Source organism: Anas platyrhynchos, chromosome 20 (assembly GCF_047663525.1).
Source record: "Anas platyrhynchos isolate ZD024472 breed Pekin duck chromosome 20, IASCAAS_PekinDuck_T2T, whole genome shotgun sequence".
Lineage (NCBI taxonomy): Eukaryota > Metazoa > Chordata > Aves > Anseriformes > Anatidae > Anas > Anas platyrhynchos.
In genome coordinates this window covers 8,880,285-8,898,622 of record NC_092606.1, presented here as the reverse complement: position 1 = coordinate 8,898,622, position 18,338 = coordinate 8,880,285, and the positions used below count along the sequence as shown (strand labels likewise).

At 43.1% G+C, this 18,338-nt stretch overlaps 1 long non-coding RNA gene across 7 annotated transcripts in view; it reads right to left on the bottom strand.

The window, feature by feature from the left end:
- LOC106016502 (uncharacterized) overlaps positions 1-18,338 on the bottom strand; it is a 120,321-nt gene that overhangs the window by 57,719 nt on the left and 44,264 nt on the right. Inside the window, exons 5-6 of one of the 7 annotated variants that reach the window (XR_011804231.1) lie at positions 3,487-3,530; positions 1,325-1,558 (exon numbers count right to left, since the gene is read on the bottom strand). The exons of 4 other annotated variants lie outside the window; for them this stretch is intronic. This is a non-coding gene — a long non-coding RNA (uncharacterized lncRNA). Of the gene's footprint in view, positions 1-1,324; positions 1,559-3,486; positions 3,531-14,693; positions 15,246-18,338 lie in introns of those variants that run through there. 2 more of the 7 variants (XR_011804230.1, XR_011804232.1) reach the window with 2 other exon arrangements.

Genomic DNA, 18,338 nt, shown 5'->3' with positions numbered 1-18,338 from the left:
AGCTCGGCCACAGCAGCTGGTTTCTGTAGCAGCTTATCAGTATGGACTGCCATTGTTTTTATTTCTGGTCTCACCTGAAATTGTCAAACTGTTCTCAACTGAATTATGTCAAACAGTCACACGTGGGGGTTGGTGGAAGCAAACAATGCCCCCACAGGAATCACAACCACACCAGACCCAGATCACAGGCTAATGGTAGAGAAGACATTTGGCACATAGGAGATTCCCTCTGGACACCAAGAAGCAGTTCCATGCTGTGCAGTGACCGAGCACTGGCACAGGCTGCCCTGAGAGGTGTTGGAGTCTCCTCCTTGGAGATCTTCAAAAGCCACCTGGGCACAGTCCTGGGCACCCTGCTCTGGGTGGCCCTGCTGGAGATGGGGCTGGGCCAGAAGGACCCAGAGGTCCCTTCTGTAGTTCTGCGAGGACAAACTGCTGCAGACCATTAGCTTAAAGACTAGAAATCCCAAAATTACAAAGTCAGTTAAGCCTCTTGAAAGTAAACCCACCGATGTAGATTATAAAAACACAGTGCCCAAATTCAACAGCTGTATGCTCAGATATTTCAGGGGATGAACGCTCTATAGTACCTCAAACGATCTGTTACTGTTAGCCAGAAGACATTTGGTAATTGAACACAGTCAGCAATGCAGTCAGGAGCATGCACAAAAGAAGACTATGCTGGCACTGCACAGCTCATTGTTTTAGGGTACAATTGACAAGACTCCACTGATGCAGATTAAATGCAGCTGCAAGACCCAAATGGACAAGATGGACAAAGTGCTGGGGAAAAGAAACAGAAGAATGTGAAACTCCACAGTCATACGTTATTCGTGAAAGGCTGTTCAGTGACTATTTCAACATGCATCTCTGGTTATTAAAGGAAAAACAGAACCTACATCTAAGATTTAAATACAAATTCATGAAAAATAAAGTTGTGCAAGAGAGCTAATTATCTGCACTAATTGCTACTAAGAGATTGTCTACACAGCGCGCTTGCATTAATCCTCACAGTCGTGATTCAACATTAAATGAAAGATCACTGGTAACTTTTAGAGTTGCAGTGCTTCCCTTAGATTTTGGAGTCTGCAGGCATTTATCTCAACTCACTAAAGCAAACACAACTGTCTTTTGCTATATCAAAAACTGAAAAGCTGCCAGCAACACTTATGCATACTGCAGAAAACATTCTGCACGACTTCCATCTGGTATTCATCAATCTAACTGGATGTAAGGATGGCATATGTTAGTGTTCTCCCACAGCCTAGAGAAAGTAATCATCTTGCCTTCCTTGATGCAAGCACCACATTTTTTGCATCAGATATTTTTATTTAGTTGTTTTTAACACACTACAAACTCTTCTATTGGAAGGCAGCCTTCTGGGCATTCCCACTGCAGTCACCACACCATGGCTGGTGTAATGTCAAGTTTGCCAAGTCAGAAGTCTACCCGCAAGTCAATGAGTCAAATAATCAGGCTACAGGGAGAGCTTCAGATGGTTTGCACCACCAAAAGATGCGTGGGGCTGCTGCTTTGCACACAGAGTAGACATCATCCTCTATATGAATGAAAAAAACAAGATTCAGTTTTCCATCATTAGTAACATTAAATTTGCAACTCTTAAAATCACAAAGAAAAGCTAGGTCTTGCAAGACTAAGGGAATAAATTCCCAAACAGGATTATTTTTTTTCCCCAATCGTTACCAATAACGTAGACTTCATTACTGAAGGGATAGCTGTGTCTACATGCAGTCAAATGGAAATGGAAATGTGTTTGCTAAAATATGGGCTGAAGGCTTAAGGAACTAGCGTGGTTGCGTTTCTAAGTGCAAAGGGAATAGATGATCTAGCTGAACTCTAGTAAACACGGGGGTTCCAATTTCTGACTGATAAACCACTGCTACAGTGTGAAGTACAGCCCAGTGAACTCGTGGCAAGACTCCCTTCCACATAAACGGACACCAGCTCAGGTTCCAGGCTCAGAGCGTGAACATGGAGCGGCTGTCTCAAGTTTCAACCAGCAGATGTGTAGCAGAGAGTTCTCTGCCAACGAGGCACAAGCTTGGGTTTTGGGGTTTGCTCTTTCTCATGTCTTATTGATTTTGAAACTATTGCTATTAAATAAATTAAACAACAAGAAAATCCAGACAATGTTGGAAGAACAGACAAAGGAATTCATTAACTATTAAAAATGAAAAACAACAAAAAACTTCCCAGTATTTTAGGTTCAATTGGAAACAGTCTCTTTTCCCCCCTCACAACCAATTTTCTTTGAATCTGAAGTCCCAATCCTGTTCTCTGCATTCCGTGGTATTAGACTCCTCAAAATTGAATGAGAAACACAGAAACCTAAATAGCAAGCTGGCAGCAAAACTGTACCAACTACAGGGAAATAACGCTTTCAGCATCACCAGCCAAGAACAATCCAGCAAGGATTATTTCTAGTGCTTTGCATTTCACAACGAAGAACAATCATTTTTTGCCAACATGACCAGAAAATGTGGTGTGGAGGGGACACCAGTGTGGAAACCCAGATCCAGATAAGCTTTTCTGGCCTTGTCTGCTTTTGCAAAGTTAGCTATGTATTTATCACTACAGGATGTTTTTCAGACATTTAAGCAAGTAGTTGTTGTTTTGGTTTTTTGTTGGTTTGGATGGTGTGAGGTTTTTTTGTTTGTTTTTTTGTATTGAAATATATAGACTTCACTGAGAGAACAGACTGGCAAGATAGAAACCCATTTATCTAAGAGCATGCTTTCAGAGCCCCCAGTGCCATACAGAACACACGTGAGCTAGCTTGTTCTGCCTGTTGGAAGCTCTTTGTTCCCCATATCATTCCTGGAGCCCTTTTCACCCAGTCCCAGTGAGAATTCATCTTTCTTTGGCCTTAAGTTGCACTGGGGGGGTTTAGCTTGGATATTAGGAAAAAAAATATTCACTGAAGGGGTTGTGAGGTATTGGAACAGGCTGCCCAGGGAAGTGGTTGAGTCACGATCCCTGGAGGTCTTCAAAAAAAGTGTAGATGTAGAGCTTAGTGGCATGGTTTCATGGTGGACTTGGCAGTGCTAGGTTACAGGTTGGACCAGATGGCCTCAGAGGCCTTTCCCAACCTAAATGATTCTGTGATTTTATGATTCTCGAACGGCAACTCAGAGTTTTTGCACTACATTTTAGGTAAGGCTCTACCAACACGCTGGACAGTAGCACAATGATTGATCTTTGGATTCTAAATAACGGGGAAAATGGAAAGTATTGTCCAGTGAAAAGGCAGATGCAACTGCTTAACAGAAAGTTCTCACAGCAAACAGGAAAGCTGCAGTCACCTCACTGCCTCATTTGGGTGGTGATTCATCATTTGCTGCCTGAATCCAACCCCACAGCTGATGGGCTTGGAGCTTTCTCTGTTCAAAGGGTTGCTGGTAGAGAGCCTGCTACTGGCAGCTGAAGACACAATGCCTCCCAAGAAGGAAAAGCAGAGAACATTACCTTTGGGCTTCCGCCCTCCAATCTACTCCTTGCTGAAAAGATTACTGCAACAGAAAACAAGAAAAAAAGGATAAAGTCACAGATCTTAAGGGCATGAGCGAACAAAGTCTTACTACTCAGTGTGACACACAACTTCAGTAGTGCATTTGTGCAGCAGGAGCAAAATTTCCAGCTGAGCTTGACTATTTCTTTTAGAAATAAACTCCTCAATGACAGACCCCTCCACAAGACGGATCTTGATCCAAGAGTTACTCACCTTCAACGACAGGATTTAAAACCAATTTCTTAATTTCACTACATCTAGTTTCAGACTACAAACACTGAAAGCCTCAGGCCCATTACAGCCAGATAAAAATGAAAGCCATTTTAGGAGCAGAACCACGTCTATATTAAATCATCCATACCAGTATTTCCTCAGGGTGCTTGTGCTTTTGTTTCTTCAGGGTTTTTGTTGTTAGGTGTGGGGCATTTTGGTGGCAGGGGGATTTTGTTGTTTTTACTGTCAGACAGCAAGACGTTCAACCATGACAAATGTCTTCAAAAGGCAGAGTTATCAAACTGCTAGTTCAGCCTGAAGCAATGCTTCTGAGGGAAGAATCCAACAGCCTGCTGAGATGGGGTTGCACTGCTGCAGTAAGCCCTGCTCACCAGAACCCAGGTGATGCAGATCTTAGCTCACCATCTCTTAGGTCCCCAGGCAATGTTCTATACATTCTCCTCTCTACTTTCAAGTTTTATGTGCATATAAACTGGAGAAGGTATAGAAGACTCATTTCAATACAAACATGGTCATCTTTCATACACCCACATTTTCTGAGACTTCTACTCTCCTAATTCTCAGAAGAAATCTATACTCCCTATGTTTATTTTTTTCCCATATTAATGTTGTAGAAAAAAAGAAACAATGGCTATTGATTTCAGCTATAACTGCCCATTATTCTGCTTTCAGCATGACATAGTTCAGTAAAATGAATAGAAACAGGAACAATGTTTTACAGTAGTGCCATATCAACGATTGGGAGACTAATCATATCTTATTGAGCTGTGAGCATCAGCAAGCTCAATACATAAAAACGGAAGCTATGCCCTCAAGCCACATACTTAGTCAATCTATTTAACACATACTCTATCTTTACATCATAGTACTACATACGTTCTGTCGAATACTCTGATGAAGCAGTTATGTTATAACTTGGGACCTCACCACGACTCTCTCCTGTTTTGCCACCTACCTTCTACATCAAGCAAGTAATATAAAAACTGAGTAAAAATCTGTGAAGGTACTTTTAACCTTGAAATCACTCACTGTGAAAATGTGAATAGATCAAGAATTGCTCTTATTTTTCCAGTCTTGCCTCTCATCCAAGCACATGGATTTAAACAGTTACATGCCTATCTGTAATTTATTGGAGCATTTGCAGCTTAAATCATAAATACAGGCCTCGCCTGCAGGAAAAACAATGACTAATAGTTGAAAGAGCGCCTTCCAATTAGTCATCATGAAGAACACCCATGCTCACTGCTCAGTCCTCAGGTGCCAGCAAAGTCCAATAGGGAAGTCTGACAAGAGATATTTCATCCAGAGAAATACATCACTTACAAATGGCAAGAGCAGTTACATCAGAGACTGATTTTTCTCTCTAGGTACATACCTAAAGGAAAACTTATGTTTAAAAAAGTTCCCAAAGATGTGAACCCATTAAGGAAGCTGACGGGAAAAGCTGTGTTCTGAGCTGTGTTCCCACCACTCGAACATGCTGCATTCTGCTTCAGAAGACCCACACCAGACTGTATTTTCTCTTTCCAATTTCAGCATTAAGCCAAGAGACAAACAGTTATGGGAGCCTGGAGAGGCTGCCTCTCGGAGGCAAGTTGCTGCTCAACTGCCACCTTTTGCTTGTGCATCACGGGGATTCTGCTCTGGCCATGTGAGCAACTCAGCAGGACGCAGTAATGGAAGACCTTATTTTTCACGTTCGTTTCTCCTCTCAAAATGTGGCAGCCTTGCCAAACACCACTCAGAATTCACCGAGGTGCTCTCTGGCATCACTGCCACAGGCTGTTGGACCTTGGATCAATCTGCTAAAAAACAGTCAGTTGGAAAGCATTTGCACATCTCCAAGTCAGGTTTACTGAAGAAGCCTTTTGGTCAAGACTCTGTTCACTTCCATGGACCTCCTTCCAAGACACAGTGCAGCTCCAGCCTCAGTTCAGACCCTGGAGATGAAGACTACAGCTTGCTTGTGCTCTGTTGGCTTAGAGCAACATATGGCATTTTGCAACTAGAATTGCAAAGACAAACTCAAGGGGATGTAGATTTACCTGAGAGCAAAGGGAGCCATGGTACCTTTCCTCTCCTCCTCTTCATTAATAGTTGGCTTAGCACATGTTATGCATCATCTGCCATGGCCACAGGCAGAGGCTGTGCAATCCCACTGTTTAGGTCAGGGCTGTGCCTGCTTCGTTTTCACAGCTGCATATGGTCATGATTAACAGCTTGCTTTGGAAAGGCACAGGGACCCTGGAAACACTGCACCTGGAAGGGGTTCCTTGTCTTTCTAAGCACTGAAGGAGTTTTGTGTTAAGAGTCTTCAGTGTACCCTCTACTAATCCAGGTGACATTTCTGTAGGATTTTACTACAAATTTTATTTGCTCTTTTGGACAATCTGGAGTTCATGGAGGTTAAGATATGACCTGGCCAGTTCTTAAGTCAAGTCCCTTCTACCTGGACAAGTGACTAGGAAGAATATAAGAACAGAGATCTGAGAAAACCTAAGAGTCATCTCTGTTCAAATAAAAAGCATGTTGTCTTCCTGAATGCATTATGCTAAATCTGCATGTAAATGAGAAATGTATAAATAGAATTGGGCATTAACTGACATAAGATTTTTATATATATTTTTTTTTTAACGGGGATGAGGCAGGGGATGTTGTTATTAAAGGAGTTAAGTTCTAACATCTGTTTTTAATTCTACCAGCTTATTTGTCTGTTTATACCTACAGGCTTTCAAGGCATCATTCAACACCCCTAATTAAAGCTGACAAGTTTTGTTCAGTGCAATGCTTTCTCGCATCCCTGCAAGCCACTTACTGATGTCACTGCTGTCATTGCAGGTGACATGGCTTCTTGATGGAAAGATGACATGGGGCCAGAATGCCTCCACAAGGGACAAGAAGTTCCTTTTGCCCCGTCAGACAAAGGAGGGAATGAACAGTGGATGGCAGTGACCACTGCTCTGTCCACAAGCCTTTACCTCACCTCCAAGCTGGGGCAGTATCCTAACAGTTTGCTATTCTGGCTGGCTTGAAGCACAAATCTATGGCAATGCTCCCAAGCATCTCTCTAAAATGCCACAGAAATTGGACTCCAATTTAATAATATGATACCAATTGTATCTGGAGAATGCATGCCATGTTATAGACACGCACGCATAATCCCATCTGCAGTCATTCCCTAAGGAAACGTGGTATTTGTTCTTCAGTAAAAAGAGCACAATGCTCATTCTAGAGAGCAGCACTGCATATGCAAGTAGTCCGTGGCTATGAAAGCAGCTGAGATGCTCTGACATGATGCACTTTCTGGAACAAGCCACAGGACAAATACCAACAAGTTGTTTAATTGCTTCATGCTTTGGACTTTAACCTTCACAGATTCAGCCACAGATACCATTAGTTAGCCATTTCCCTACGTTTTTCATTAAAATGAAAAACCACCCACAGAATTCTGGTGGAAGGTCAAGCAGACCAGGGACAGCTGGTTACAAAATCCCCGTCTCAACTCTTGCACCACACACTTCTCATCATAAGCCCACTGTCACTCACGCAACCAGCATACGGTGATAGCTGTGCCCCACGCCGGGCTGCACAGACTGCTTTCCCTTCTTCATGTCTGTCCCTCTAAGAGGGCAATCCATAACCACGCACGGCGTCTTATTTGCCCCACAGATTCCAATCCCACCCCCCAGGAGCTTCACAATCAGAACAGACTTACTTCTCGGGACTACCAATATGCGTTAAATTGTATTTTTAAACCTGTTTCAGTCTGGCAGAGAGCTTTTGTTACACACACATACGGTGCTTTCTACCTGGGGGCCTGGCTCCCTGGGTGAGGTGTCTAGACAGCTCTGCAGTGGCAAGAGCTGCACAGCCCTGCGCTGTACTGAAGCCGCCAGTTTTAGCGTTAGGAGTAATTTCATGCCCCAGGTTGCCATAATCAAACACATCTGTTGCATGGAAATTATCCACTGGCAACTTGACTGCAAAGCACAACATGCCCAAATTATCTGGGTTCTGAAGATCGACTCCACTTCCTAAAAGACTGCGTTAAATACACAACAAACGCCGCCAACATGCTTTAGTCATACCAGAATTCCTGGGAGATTCAAGGAGATCCAAAGACTCCCTTTGAGAAGGACAGAGTTCAGGAAGGATAGCTTTGATGACTAATATTCCAGCAGCCACAGCACTGCATGCCAGAAATAAAATAAATAAATAAATAAATCTGTATTTCAAATACTTTCACAAAAACAAATTAAAACACTTCTCTCAATCCTCTAAGACACAAAGAGTTGTGAAGAAAACAACCATTAAGCCAAGTTTTAGCTTCATTTGTCTACAGCTATACTTCCATAGTTCAATGCAAAAAAACATTATGACAGATATGCAAATCTGGTATTTTCAGGCACAAAAGGTGAAATCCCTGTATATGAAAGGTTGAAGTCTGATCTTTAAAAGAAGCCTGCAGCTGGTTTCTGTCATCTTCCTTTCTCTTCTTGACTCAATAAACAGATCCACAGCTTAAGGAAAATGATGATTTTGTCCACACAAGGAAAAGAACAACACACCTCCCCAGACTAAACTAAAAATTCAACTTTTCCTTGTGGGAAAACACTTTGGCACTGCTCAAAGAAAAAATGGGGTAAGGGGAGTGGGAGGGTTGTCCAGATCTTCAGATATTTATTACAAACCTTTCCATGAAGGTGAGAGAAAAAAAAATAAGTAATCCTATGCAAGTATTTCAATTCAGAACACTTGGGATGTTCTACGCTTTCTGTCCTTATGTTGTCCAATGCTGTTACTGAACTAACAGGGAGACGTTTTTGCAACTACTGCTTTTGCTCCACATAACCTAAGTAAATGTTCTTTCTTCTCATTCTTACGCTCAGGATGATTCCTGTACTGTTCTCTTTAGCTCCAGGTCTAAGACATACCATCAATTATTGGCTGACACGGGCCTAGAGGGCTGGAGGGCCATAGGATGCTGAGAGCCCCTGGATTACCCTTGCAGACAAGCCTTTGATGTCACAGAGTGTCACGCCCTGTACTCGTGAAGGCCACAGAGCAGGCCATCTCTCTCCCTGGGGCCCTGCACTGTTACCTCGCCTCCTGCCAAGCAGCAGAGCTGGAACAAGACGACTTCTGTGCAACACCCACCAGCAAAGTGCCAGCAGCACCCAGAAGCACAGACAAGGGCAGCCACTAGCCACCATGAAGCTCCCCAATCACCTCAGGTGCTCAAGTTATGAAGCTCGCACCACACACAGAGATGAACAGGGCCCAGAGAACAGCTTCCACATCAAATCCTCAGGAGCTCCAGCAGCTCACACAGTGAAGGTGCACAGCATTCAAACTGATCTCGCAGCAGCTTGCTATGATGATATCCATTTTTCAAAAGTTAGAGCCGAAGAAAAACTTCCTGAAGGAGACCTTCTTAAACATTTCAGATGTATCAAAATTAACAATTACCTACAATTTTATCAAAGAACTCACAAGCAAAACATTTCATCTAGAGAAGCAATACAAAACTGGCAAAGCACTCCTTCATTTGAGCAATGCTCTGGGGATGCGAGCACTCTGCGCTTCCTTTTTAAATGTTGAGCTGCCTAATTGAAATGCAGCTCATACAGCACCCAGGCTCACTTCTGGATCACTAAGAAATTGGTCCGATTTGAAAATGTCAGGATCTGGTTAGCAATTCAAATGACCACAGTGGTAATTACGCCTTTTCATGTTCCAGCATGTTGCACTGCATCAAAACTGACACAAATGCCTGGTTTTATAATATCACAGCATGGAAATAAATGTCCAAAACGATATGAAAATGTACTAGTAAGAGATTAATAACTGTTCTTCTAGGAAGAAAGATGGCTCTTTTCAACCAGTATATTTAAAAAAAAAAAAACCTTCTCTGATAGCATCTCTCCTTGAGGGAAACTGAATTATATTATCACTCATAAGCTATAATCATTTCTGTCAGCACCAGTCAGAATATTTGAAGGAAAGGAGGAGGAGAAACAGGGAAAGGGTTGGGGGAAAGAAATAGTGCAATCTTATAAATAAGTCCAGAGAGATACTACTTAAAGGTTCCCCTCCAGCATTTTGTTCTCTCTCCCACCCAGCACAGTAGAACATATTTCAAGTGTTTTATTTTGATCATAAAGTGGAGGAATTATGTGGATAGGGAGCAATGCATCATGAGCGATGTGCTCTGCTCTACAATCTTTGGTACCAATGTGTCATTTTGAAATATGGGCCTAAAGCAATATGGGCAAGGGAAACTTTTTTCTTTTGCAGGGAAGGAGGAAGGGAAAAGGTCTTTCAAAGTCTAACATGCCCCCAGAAGTCTGTTTATGAAATAAATTAAATAAAGCAAGCCATGTCTTCAGCAGCTCTCTTGCGCAGCAGCCAAACCACATCCCAGAGTCATTCAATTGCCTCCTAGATATAGGATGGTTAAAACAGATCAACACTTGGTACTTCTGCCTCCTGCAGGAAGCACATGGGTGGAGATCTCAGCCAGCACATCCCTCGAGCAGCTGTTTTGTCATCTGACAGATCACACAACACATCCCTGGTCACACACATGACAGAGCACAATGAATGAAGTGGTGCCATGTCTCCACAGGTCAACTCAAGCCTTCGAGGAAGGCCCACGCTGCCTCTGCACTCTGGTGCTTTCTTCCCACCTGGCTAGAGGTGTGGGTGCCACTGTCCAGAACAGAAGGTAGCCATGGAGTTAAAATGGAGAGATCTTCTTGGACAATACCATACCCTCACCCCTACCCCACCAGTGTTTCTGTTGTGTTGGTTTTTTTGTCTGTTTTTGTGGGGGGTTTGTTTGATTGTTCTTGGCAGTATCCACTAATTCAGCAAACAGGGAGCACTGCTAGAACTGCCAGTCCCTCAGCCCATTATCCACCAATACCCTTACAGACCCACGGCAGCCCCCATTGCCCAGCACTGCTCAGGGGTACGAGGCGGAAGAGGCTGGATGACGATGAAGATGTTTTTAGTTTGCTTTTAGTTCTCACTGCTTTAGTCTGCTAGCAATAGGCAATCAATGGCATTTATCGCCCTTACGCTGAGTCTGTTCTGCCCATGATGGTAATGCCCTGGCCTTATCACAACCTACAGCCTTTACTTCGTATTTTCTCCCCCTAACCCTTTGAGGAGGGAGAGTGACAGCGCAGCATGGTGAAGCTTAGGCAGCTCCAGCATGAAGCCACCACGCTGCCACTCTGTCATCTTCTGGCAAGAGAAGAAAATCCTGAAATCACCCCGGAAGCAGACCCATGAGCTGAGGACTCCCCACCCTGATCAGATGAGCCAGGAGGTGAGAGCAGAGGAGACGGCTGCTTTGATCCACTCTTGCTGGGGGGCATAACACGGCTGGCCCAGGGAAAGGTGCTGCGGTCAGCAGGAAGAGCTCCCCTCCCACTGCAGGGCTGCCCTAGGCCCCAGTAAAATCCAACAGAAGCAGAGCAGACAAAGCAACAATCAGGTGCTTACCTCAGGAGGTACCACGGCCATTTAGACAAGACAGACTGAAATGCACGGGGCTCTGCCTTGCAGTGTGCAGAAGCACGTCGCAGCAGAGTCATGAGCTCACTACCATGCGAGATACCATCATACATGGAGGCACTACCATCTGTGATAAGCACGGGGAGAGGTGGGAATAGTGAATCTCTGCGTTCCCAACTTGTTATATAAAGCCCTTTAGATGCTGGATTCAGCAGAAAGATGTCCTAATCTCTGCCACTATCTTTTATGACTTAGAGCACACCCTACCTCCATTGCCCTATTCTAAAACAGCTGCAGGGACAGCTGTCTACCTTAACGATGTATTTTGAGAGAAACAAGTGCAAGTCTTCTGTTACAACAGAAGCCTGAAGTATTTTCTCTGCTGATCACTTGTGAAGCATAGCTGCTGCAGAGACAAACAGCAGCATGTTTATGAAGTGAAGTTTACTAAAATTCCAAAACCCCAGCTAGAGAAGCTTCTGCCACATCACCTTTACTGGGTACGCTGCCACAAACTTGAATCTTTAGGAGAGCAGGCATGATTTTAATCAGGTGACCAACACGCAGCAGTCTACCAACCTTCCTACCTTAGGCTACCAAGTTAACCCCACAACAGTTCACTTCCCTTTCTCGAGTACAAGTACAGGCCTTCAGGGGCTGCACATTCTACTCAGGAGTTCAAAATTGTGTTTACAGAAATGTGGGGTTTGCTATCAGAGGAACAATAATATCCACCTTCCTTATTAAAGCAATTCAACTGCAGATTCTGCAGAAAGTAGCGCCTCACCTGGCTCATTACCCGATGAAATGTGTTAGGTACATCTTTACTTTTATATGGGTGGGTGTAGTTTGCTTGTATTGACTGTAAACCTTCACATGCACATGAGGTGTAAAAGATACCCTCAAACACACTCCAAAGTCCTGATCAAAACTTCCAAACCATCACTGCATGGCTTCACTATTTTATTGACTGGACTCCAAAGAGCTCTAAAAACGTGAGGAAGTGACCAGTACTTGCACGCAGGGGGGAGACTGCAGCATGGCACAAGCAAGCCCAGGTGCCAGACGTGCCCAAGCTCCAGGTTCCCGGTTACTGGACCCAACAAACGCAGGTGCCAGCTTTTCTTCTCAAACTTGTTCACTGCAAATGCCACATCTTACTGGATTTTGAATCCAACTTACGTCATTGAGAAAATAACCAAATTCAAGCCTCTCTTGTCTACACTTAGTGAGAACATTACAAAGGAATAAAAACACATAATGAAAGCATTCAAGACCAAGTGCCACACAGAGCATGAATCACTCCAGAGCTACAGGAGAAACTGGCTGCCTAACATCTTTCTGCCCAGCTACAGAGGTGTTAATACACGCTATCACCCCAAGAATGTTTTCCAACATTTTCACGAGGCAGGTAGATTTTGCAGAGAACTGACTGTTAACTTTACAGCTCCTTCCAGACTTGGGAGGAAGGGAACCACAGCCAAGATTGCAAATCAGGGCTCCAGCCTGACAAAGCACGGCTGCAGAGCTATGCTCAGCCAATCCTTTCAACACCATCTCAGCAAGAAAATTGTCTTGCAATGGTATTACACCAAATAACCGTAAAAGCTTAACCTTCACTCTTGCATAAAAAGTATTCATTGGAAATATACTAGCTACCGACTACACTGGGGAATTAATGAACTACCATTGCACCATAAACCAGAAATCCCCAGGATTTTCATCTAGGTAAAAATCCCACACAGTTGGGACATCATAATATTGATGTAAGATAAAATAACCAGGAATTGGTAAATCAATGGGGACTATGCAGGAGAAAGTATGCTCATCTGGCATAGGATTATTGAGAGCATTTCTTGTCTTCAGAAGCTTGGAAGTAAGTCAGAAAACTGCAGAGTCACCTGGAATCCATTTCTGCTAGGACCATTTTGGTGAAAAAGTGCACACTTGGACAATGAAATAGTGCACAGTAGTTTAAAACTGATTGTTTGATATCAACATGCTAATTCTTCTTGAATCTTTACTTTTTAGATATAGAAGTAAAACTATTCAATCTCAGTTTTAAAAAAAATATTCTCGAAGTATTAATAAGTAAAGATTCTCTTCCAGGTTAACATTCTGTTCAACTTCCATTTTAATATCCTTTTTTTCCCCCTCTCAGTTACAGTATTTAACTAGTCGCAATAAGAATCATAAAGTTACTCCTCCTGACTTCAGTTCTTGAACTGAACAGGTAGAGCAGAGCAAGCAAAATATTGTTCAGTTACCTGGGTAGGCTGCTCTCAGATCTATGCCTGACATCTTGGCAGTTTCTAAGACTTTGTTTGGGAAAAGAGACTGAACAGGACAGAGACAGAAAAAAAAAAGCAATAGAAGCCACACCCAAGAAAACAAGCTTAAAATAGATCTTTTTGCCCTGTAAAGATGGCTAAGTACCCAAGAGAAACTGAAGCATGAATATATGGGAGGTGACCTGGTCATGAACATCTTGGTTCTGATCCCACTTGCACCTCTTAGACCCATTGGGGTGCACAGAACCCACTGAACTGCAATAAAGCTTTAAGTACAGGATATTACTCCTATACATACAACATTTATTTTCTTTCCCCTCCAGCCCTTCTCTATTGAAAGAAAAAACCTATCCCAGCCTAGTAGCAATTTAAAAGTTACTAATGAGTTACTTTCAGCTTTGCACATACCTGAACATACACAGTACTACCTAGTATTGAAATTTAGGCCAACATTCATGATCTTATATTCAAGTACAAAGGAAAAAAAACTAACATTACTTATACGATAGATGTGCTTCCCATTACAAAGTGCCAAAAGCTGAGATCCTCCATTCAGGCAGAGTGCCATCCTCAAGGCAGGACCTCAAAGCTGACAGCTGTGCTCAGCAGGTCACCGTCACGCTCCCATCAGAATTTGCAAGAATACACTTGGATGGCCACCACCCTTGTGTTGCAAACAGAATAGAAAAGAAAATAATCAAAGCGGGAACTAGAAATAAAAATAAGAAGCAACTCCTTTAAAGAAGCCTGTCTTATACAAGACAAAACCAAGCAAGAAATGCCAAGGCTTATTCTCTAAACTTGTTTCAGCAGAGACTTTTCCAAACAGGCCTTACCATAAGAAGGGCCCACCACATGACACAGGCTCCTAGGTGTGAGTTACAAACAGTAATAGTAGTAGTAATAATATTCAAAAAAATTGGCAGACTGGATTCCCAATGGATGCAAACAGCCTAACAATTAACAATGAACACATGTTTGAAGTCAACTTCAAGTAATATGCTAACAAGAATTATGTGCATCTGTTTCATGCTCCCTGAGAATAATGCCATCAAAACTGAATTCAAATGTTTCAAAGCTACAGAGAGCCTGAGCTCGTCTTTGACTAATTAAAATTAACCACGTTTCTGAGGTCACAAGCTTACCCCTTTGGACATTAGCAAATTCTGGCTAAGGTCACTTCATCAAGCAAAATAATGAATGTCTATGTTCAAAAGGCATGCACAATACATTTATTTAATTAACACATTACTGGTTTGAAGGAGATTTATAGCATCATTTGAATTTTGGAAGACCCACAATAGCTCTCTTCAGTCATAATACTGTGGAGTCATAACAATATGCAATAAAAAAACAGGTCAACACCAGACCTTAGCTGAATTATTAATTAGGGTACAATATTCTTTAATATGAAAACAACTTATTTCTAGTAAAGTGCATACATTAACTTCCATTTGCTTTATTTTTAATTCAAATAAACAAAGAAAAATACAGACTTAGCTGTTTTGCATGTGTATTACTCGGGTTGTTGCATTGTTAAGTCCCTTAAGTTACAGATATTCTTTCTTAGGTGAAATGAAGAAGGGGAGCGGACAATCACAATTTGCCTCTAAACAGAAAATTCAAGACAGTGCAACAGCTTAGAAGTTCTTCCAGGCTTCATTTTTCTGTAATATAATAACAAAAGGGGAAAACTATGATCATGATGCAGAAAATACAGATGAGGTTTCTCAGCCTGCTCCACACAGAAAGCCAGAGGAGCCTAATGAGCACGAATTAAAACCCAGACTCTACCAGTGGTGCTGCCAGAACACCCAGGGGAGCTGGGAAAGCTTGGCCGAGGTGTGCAGTTACCAACTGCCCCTGCACCAGGGGCTCCACTTTGCAGGGCAACTGCTTCCCTGTCAGGAAGGGCCTCCGGGTATCATTGCAACACCAATAAATAGTTAGGTGAGGAACAGACAGTTTTAAACACCATTATTTCCCTTGCAAGATATGGAAATACATGCTAAACCCTCCCCTTGGGACCCCTTCCTATCTGAACACAAATTTACGCGTTATGTTCCAACTGTCCCACATGACCACGAGCCATTTATTTAGTTATTTTAACATATTGGCACCAACAAACTGAAACCTACTAAATGAAAATAATCTCCTTATGTCATGAAGTGGAAAAAAAATCATTTTTACCAGACACTGATCTGATTACTCTATGAATAAAGCTCATCAGTGTAATTACACAGTGTAAAAGTGCATGCTGCGGACCCACAGATGAGCAAGGACAATACTTCTGTGGGTGCCAGCTGTGTTTCAGATTCACTAAACTAGAGCTTTACGTAAAATTTTCTTTAAAAAATTATATTGGTTTCAAAGTATTCTTTCAAGTTCAATTACGTAAAAAGAATTGGAAGAAGTTTCCTATCATTTGCTTTCCAATCAGAGCAGTTAGTGAAAAGCTAACAATTTTCAAGATGAAGCACAGTAATTTCATGCATTGTGGTGCTACGTCAGCGAAGGGCTAGATTTAGAAATACCGAGTCCCACTCCATTGCCCTGAGAAAGCCCATCAGCAGTGCGCTGTACTGCTATAACACAGACATTATCCCCACCATGTAGTATTTTGGCATTAATATGCAAGCCTGCCAAAGGATGCTAACTACAGAAATACTGTTAATGTTTAAAAAATAAAGAAATCCATGAGGTACGCAGCATCCTTGACTAATTAACCAGAAATAGATGAGGATGTAGCACTGCTCTTTCTACATAGAGCACTTTGAGAGAGAAATGTCAGGGACAGCATGATAGCCTTTTCCTTTTCATGCCCTGTGGCAGGCAAAACTTAATCTAAAACTTCCCAGGACCTCGGTGTCTGTGATCTGGGAATTCCAGCTTTGCCTTTACCAGTTCATCCAGCTCTGAGCTGAAGCATCAATGACATTCTCATGAATATAGGCTCAGCAGTTCTGGGTTGAAAACCACTTAGACACTTCTGGCTGGGTATCCTGCCCTCAACAAATGCATTTGATGCTCATGTATAGCCTCTTGGCTGCTTGCTTCCACAGCCATCTGTCAGGATGGCGTCCTGCCTGCTTACTAGGTGATGTGCCAGTTTTACTAGCGCGGAGATGCCAAGAGTAGGTGGTTTTAAATGCACAGCCAGCACAATGGTTCACTGCCATCTTGTCTTCCTGCCCTGCCTCCACGATCTCACTGAAGGCAAGGAGGAGGCCACACGTCCACCCAGAGGCCTCGCAGAATGCCGCAGCTCATTAGCACAGGCTTAAAACGAAAGGAGAGCATCAAGAGATGAACAACTACAAAATAACCCACTCCTCAACAGCCTGCAAACATCACAGCTGAAAACTTGCATATGGGCTTCTCTGCAGAGCATGCTATAAACCCTGGAGTGAACTCTCTCATTTCAAAATGAAAATGCCTCAATGCCGTTTCACATGAAAAGCAAATTAAAGCCACTCCAGCTCTGACACAGTTCCTGTACAGAGAGCTTTAACACATTTAATTTGATACACAGTCAAAATTAATTTCTAACAACTTTTCTGTGTTTTCTTATCTCCACAACAGAGACAAGCTTTAAACAGAGCTGTTTTACTGCCAGAGTGTGATTAATAGGGATGTAAACAACTCGCCCTGCTGTAGCTTCATGCCTGTGAAACTTAAAACCCTGAACAACAAATGCTAGGTCTTCACTTCTGTGTCTGTCTCTCAGTCTTATGCCTCCCTCGCCCTAGTACAAAACACTGGGTGTCTGCAAGACTGAGGGCGCGATCCTGCACCGTGAGTGGGGCGCCCCTTGGCCAGGGAGGTCGTGCAGACCCGGTGAGCAGCAGTGCACGCTCCCGGAGCTCCCCCAGCATGTGGCAGGAGCCAATTCCACCTGGTAAACAAGGTGGAGCAATTTCCACGGGACGGGGAAGGACTCTGCAAGTCTCTTCCTGCTCACATTTAAGGTATCTGTAAGGAAAAAAGCAGCAAAGAGGAGGCTGCAGGCTTCAGGGATCACAGTAACAGACCCGCCCTTGAGGCAGGCTTTGTGCTGCTGCTCTCACTGAAGCAGCAAGCACCAAGGTGGAGAGCTCTACCCAGTGCCCGCCTGCCCAGCCTCAGCACCATCTGACAGGCTCTGGACTGCTGGCACAGGCAGAACATGTATTAAAGATTAGCCTCAAGGCTAACAGCAACAACGCAGGACAGATCAAATCACACAACATTAAAAAGCAAAGCTGATGGCGTTCCAATACACACACAGGGTTCCTCTGAGGAGGTGAGATCCAGCCAGCACACATAAATACGGCTGACCTTGTTTGGCAGAGACTACATTTTTGTAAATACATTTGATTTCCCCAGTTATATGGCACACAAAGGTGCCAATTTTGAAACATTTGAACACTGAGTGCAGAACAAATACTTTCCAGCCCTCAATTAGGACTTCTATCCTATTTGGATAAAGCCCATTTGGAGAAGAAAAAAGAAAAACACACACACACGTCATGCTTAGACTTTCAGACCCCCAAAACAGACTTACCTTCTCTCCACTCCTCTCCCCTCTCTCCAGACCTTTCTCTCACTCTCCCACTCCAAACTCCTGTCCAATTCTGAGATCCAGCTAATGCCAGAACTCCCCAATAGACTCACCTACATTCGCCAAGTCAGCTAACAGCACCTCTGTCTGAACACCAGCCAGAAAGGCAGTTCTGAGCCCACCACGTCGGGAACAGCAGCCAGGCTGTGTACACTGAACT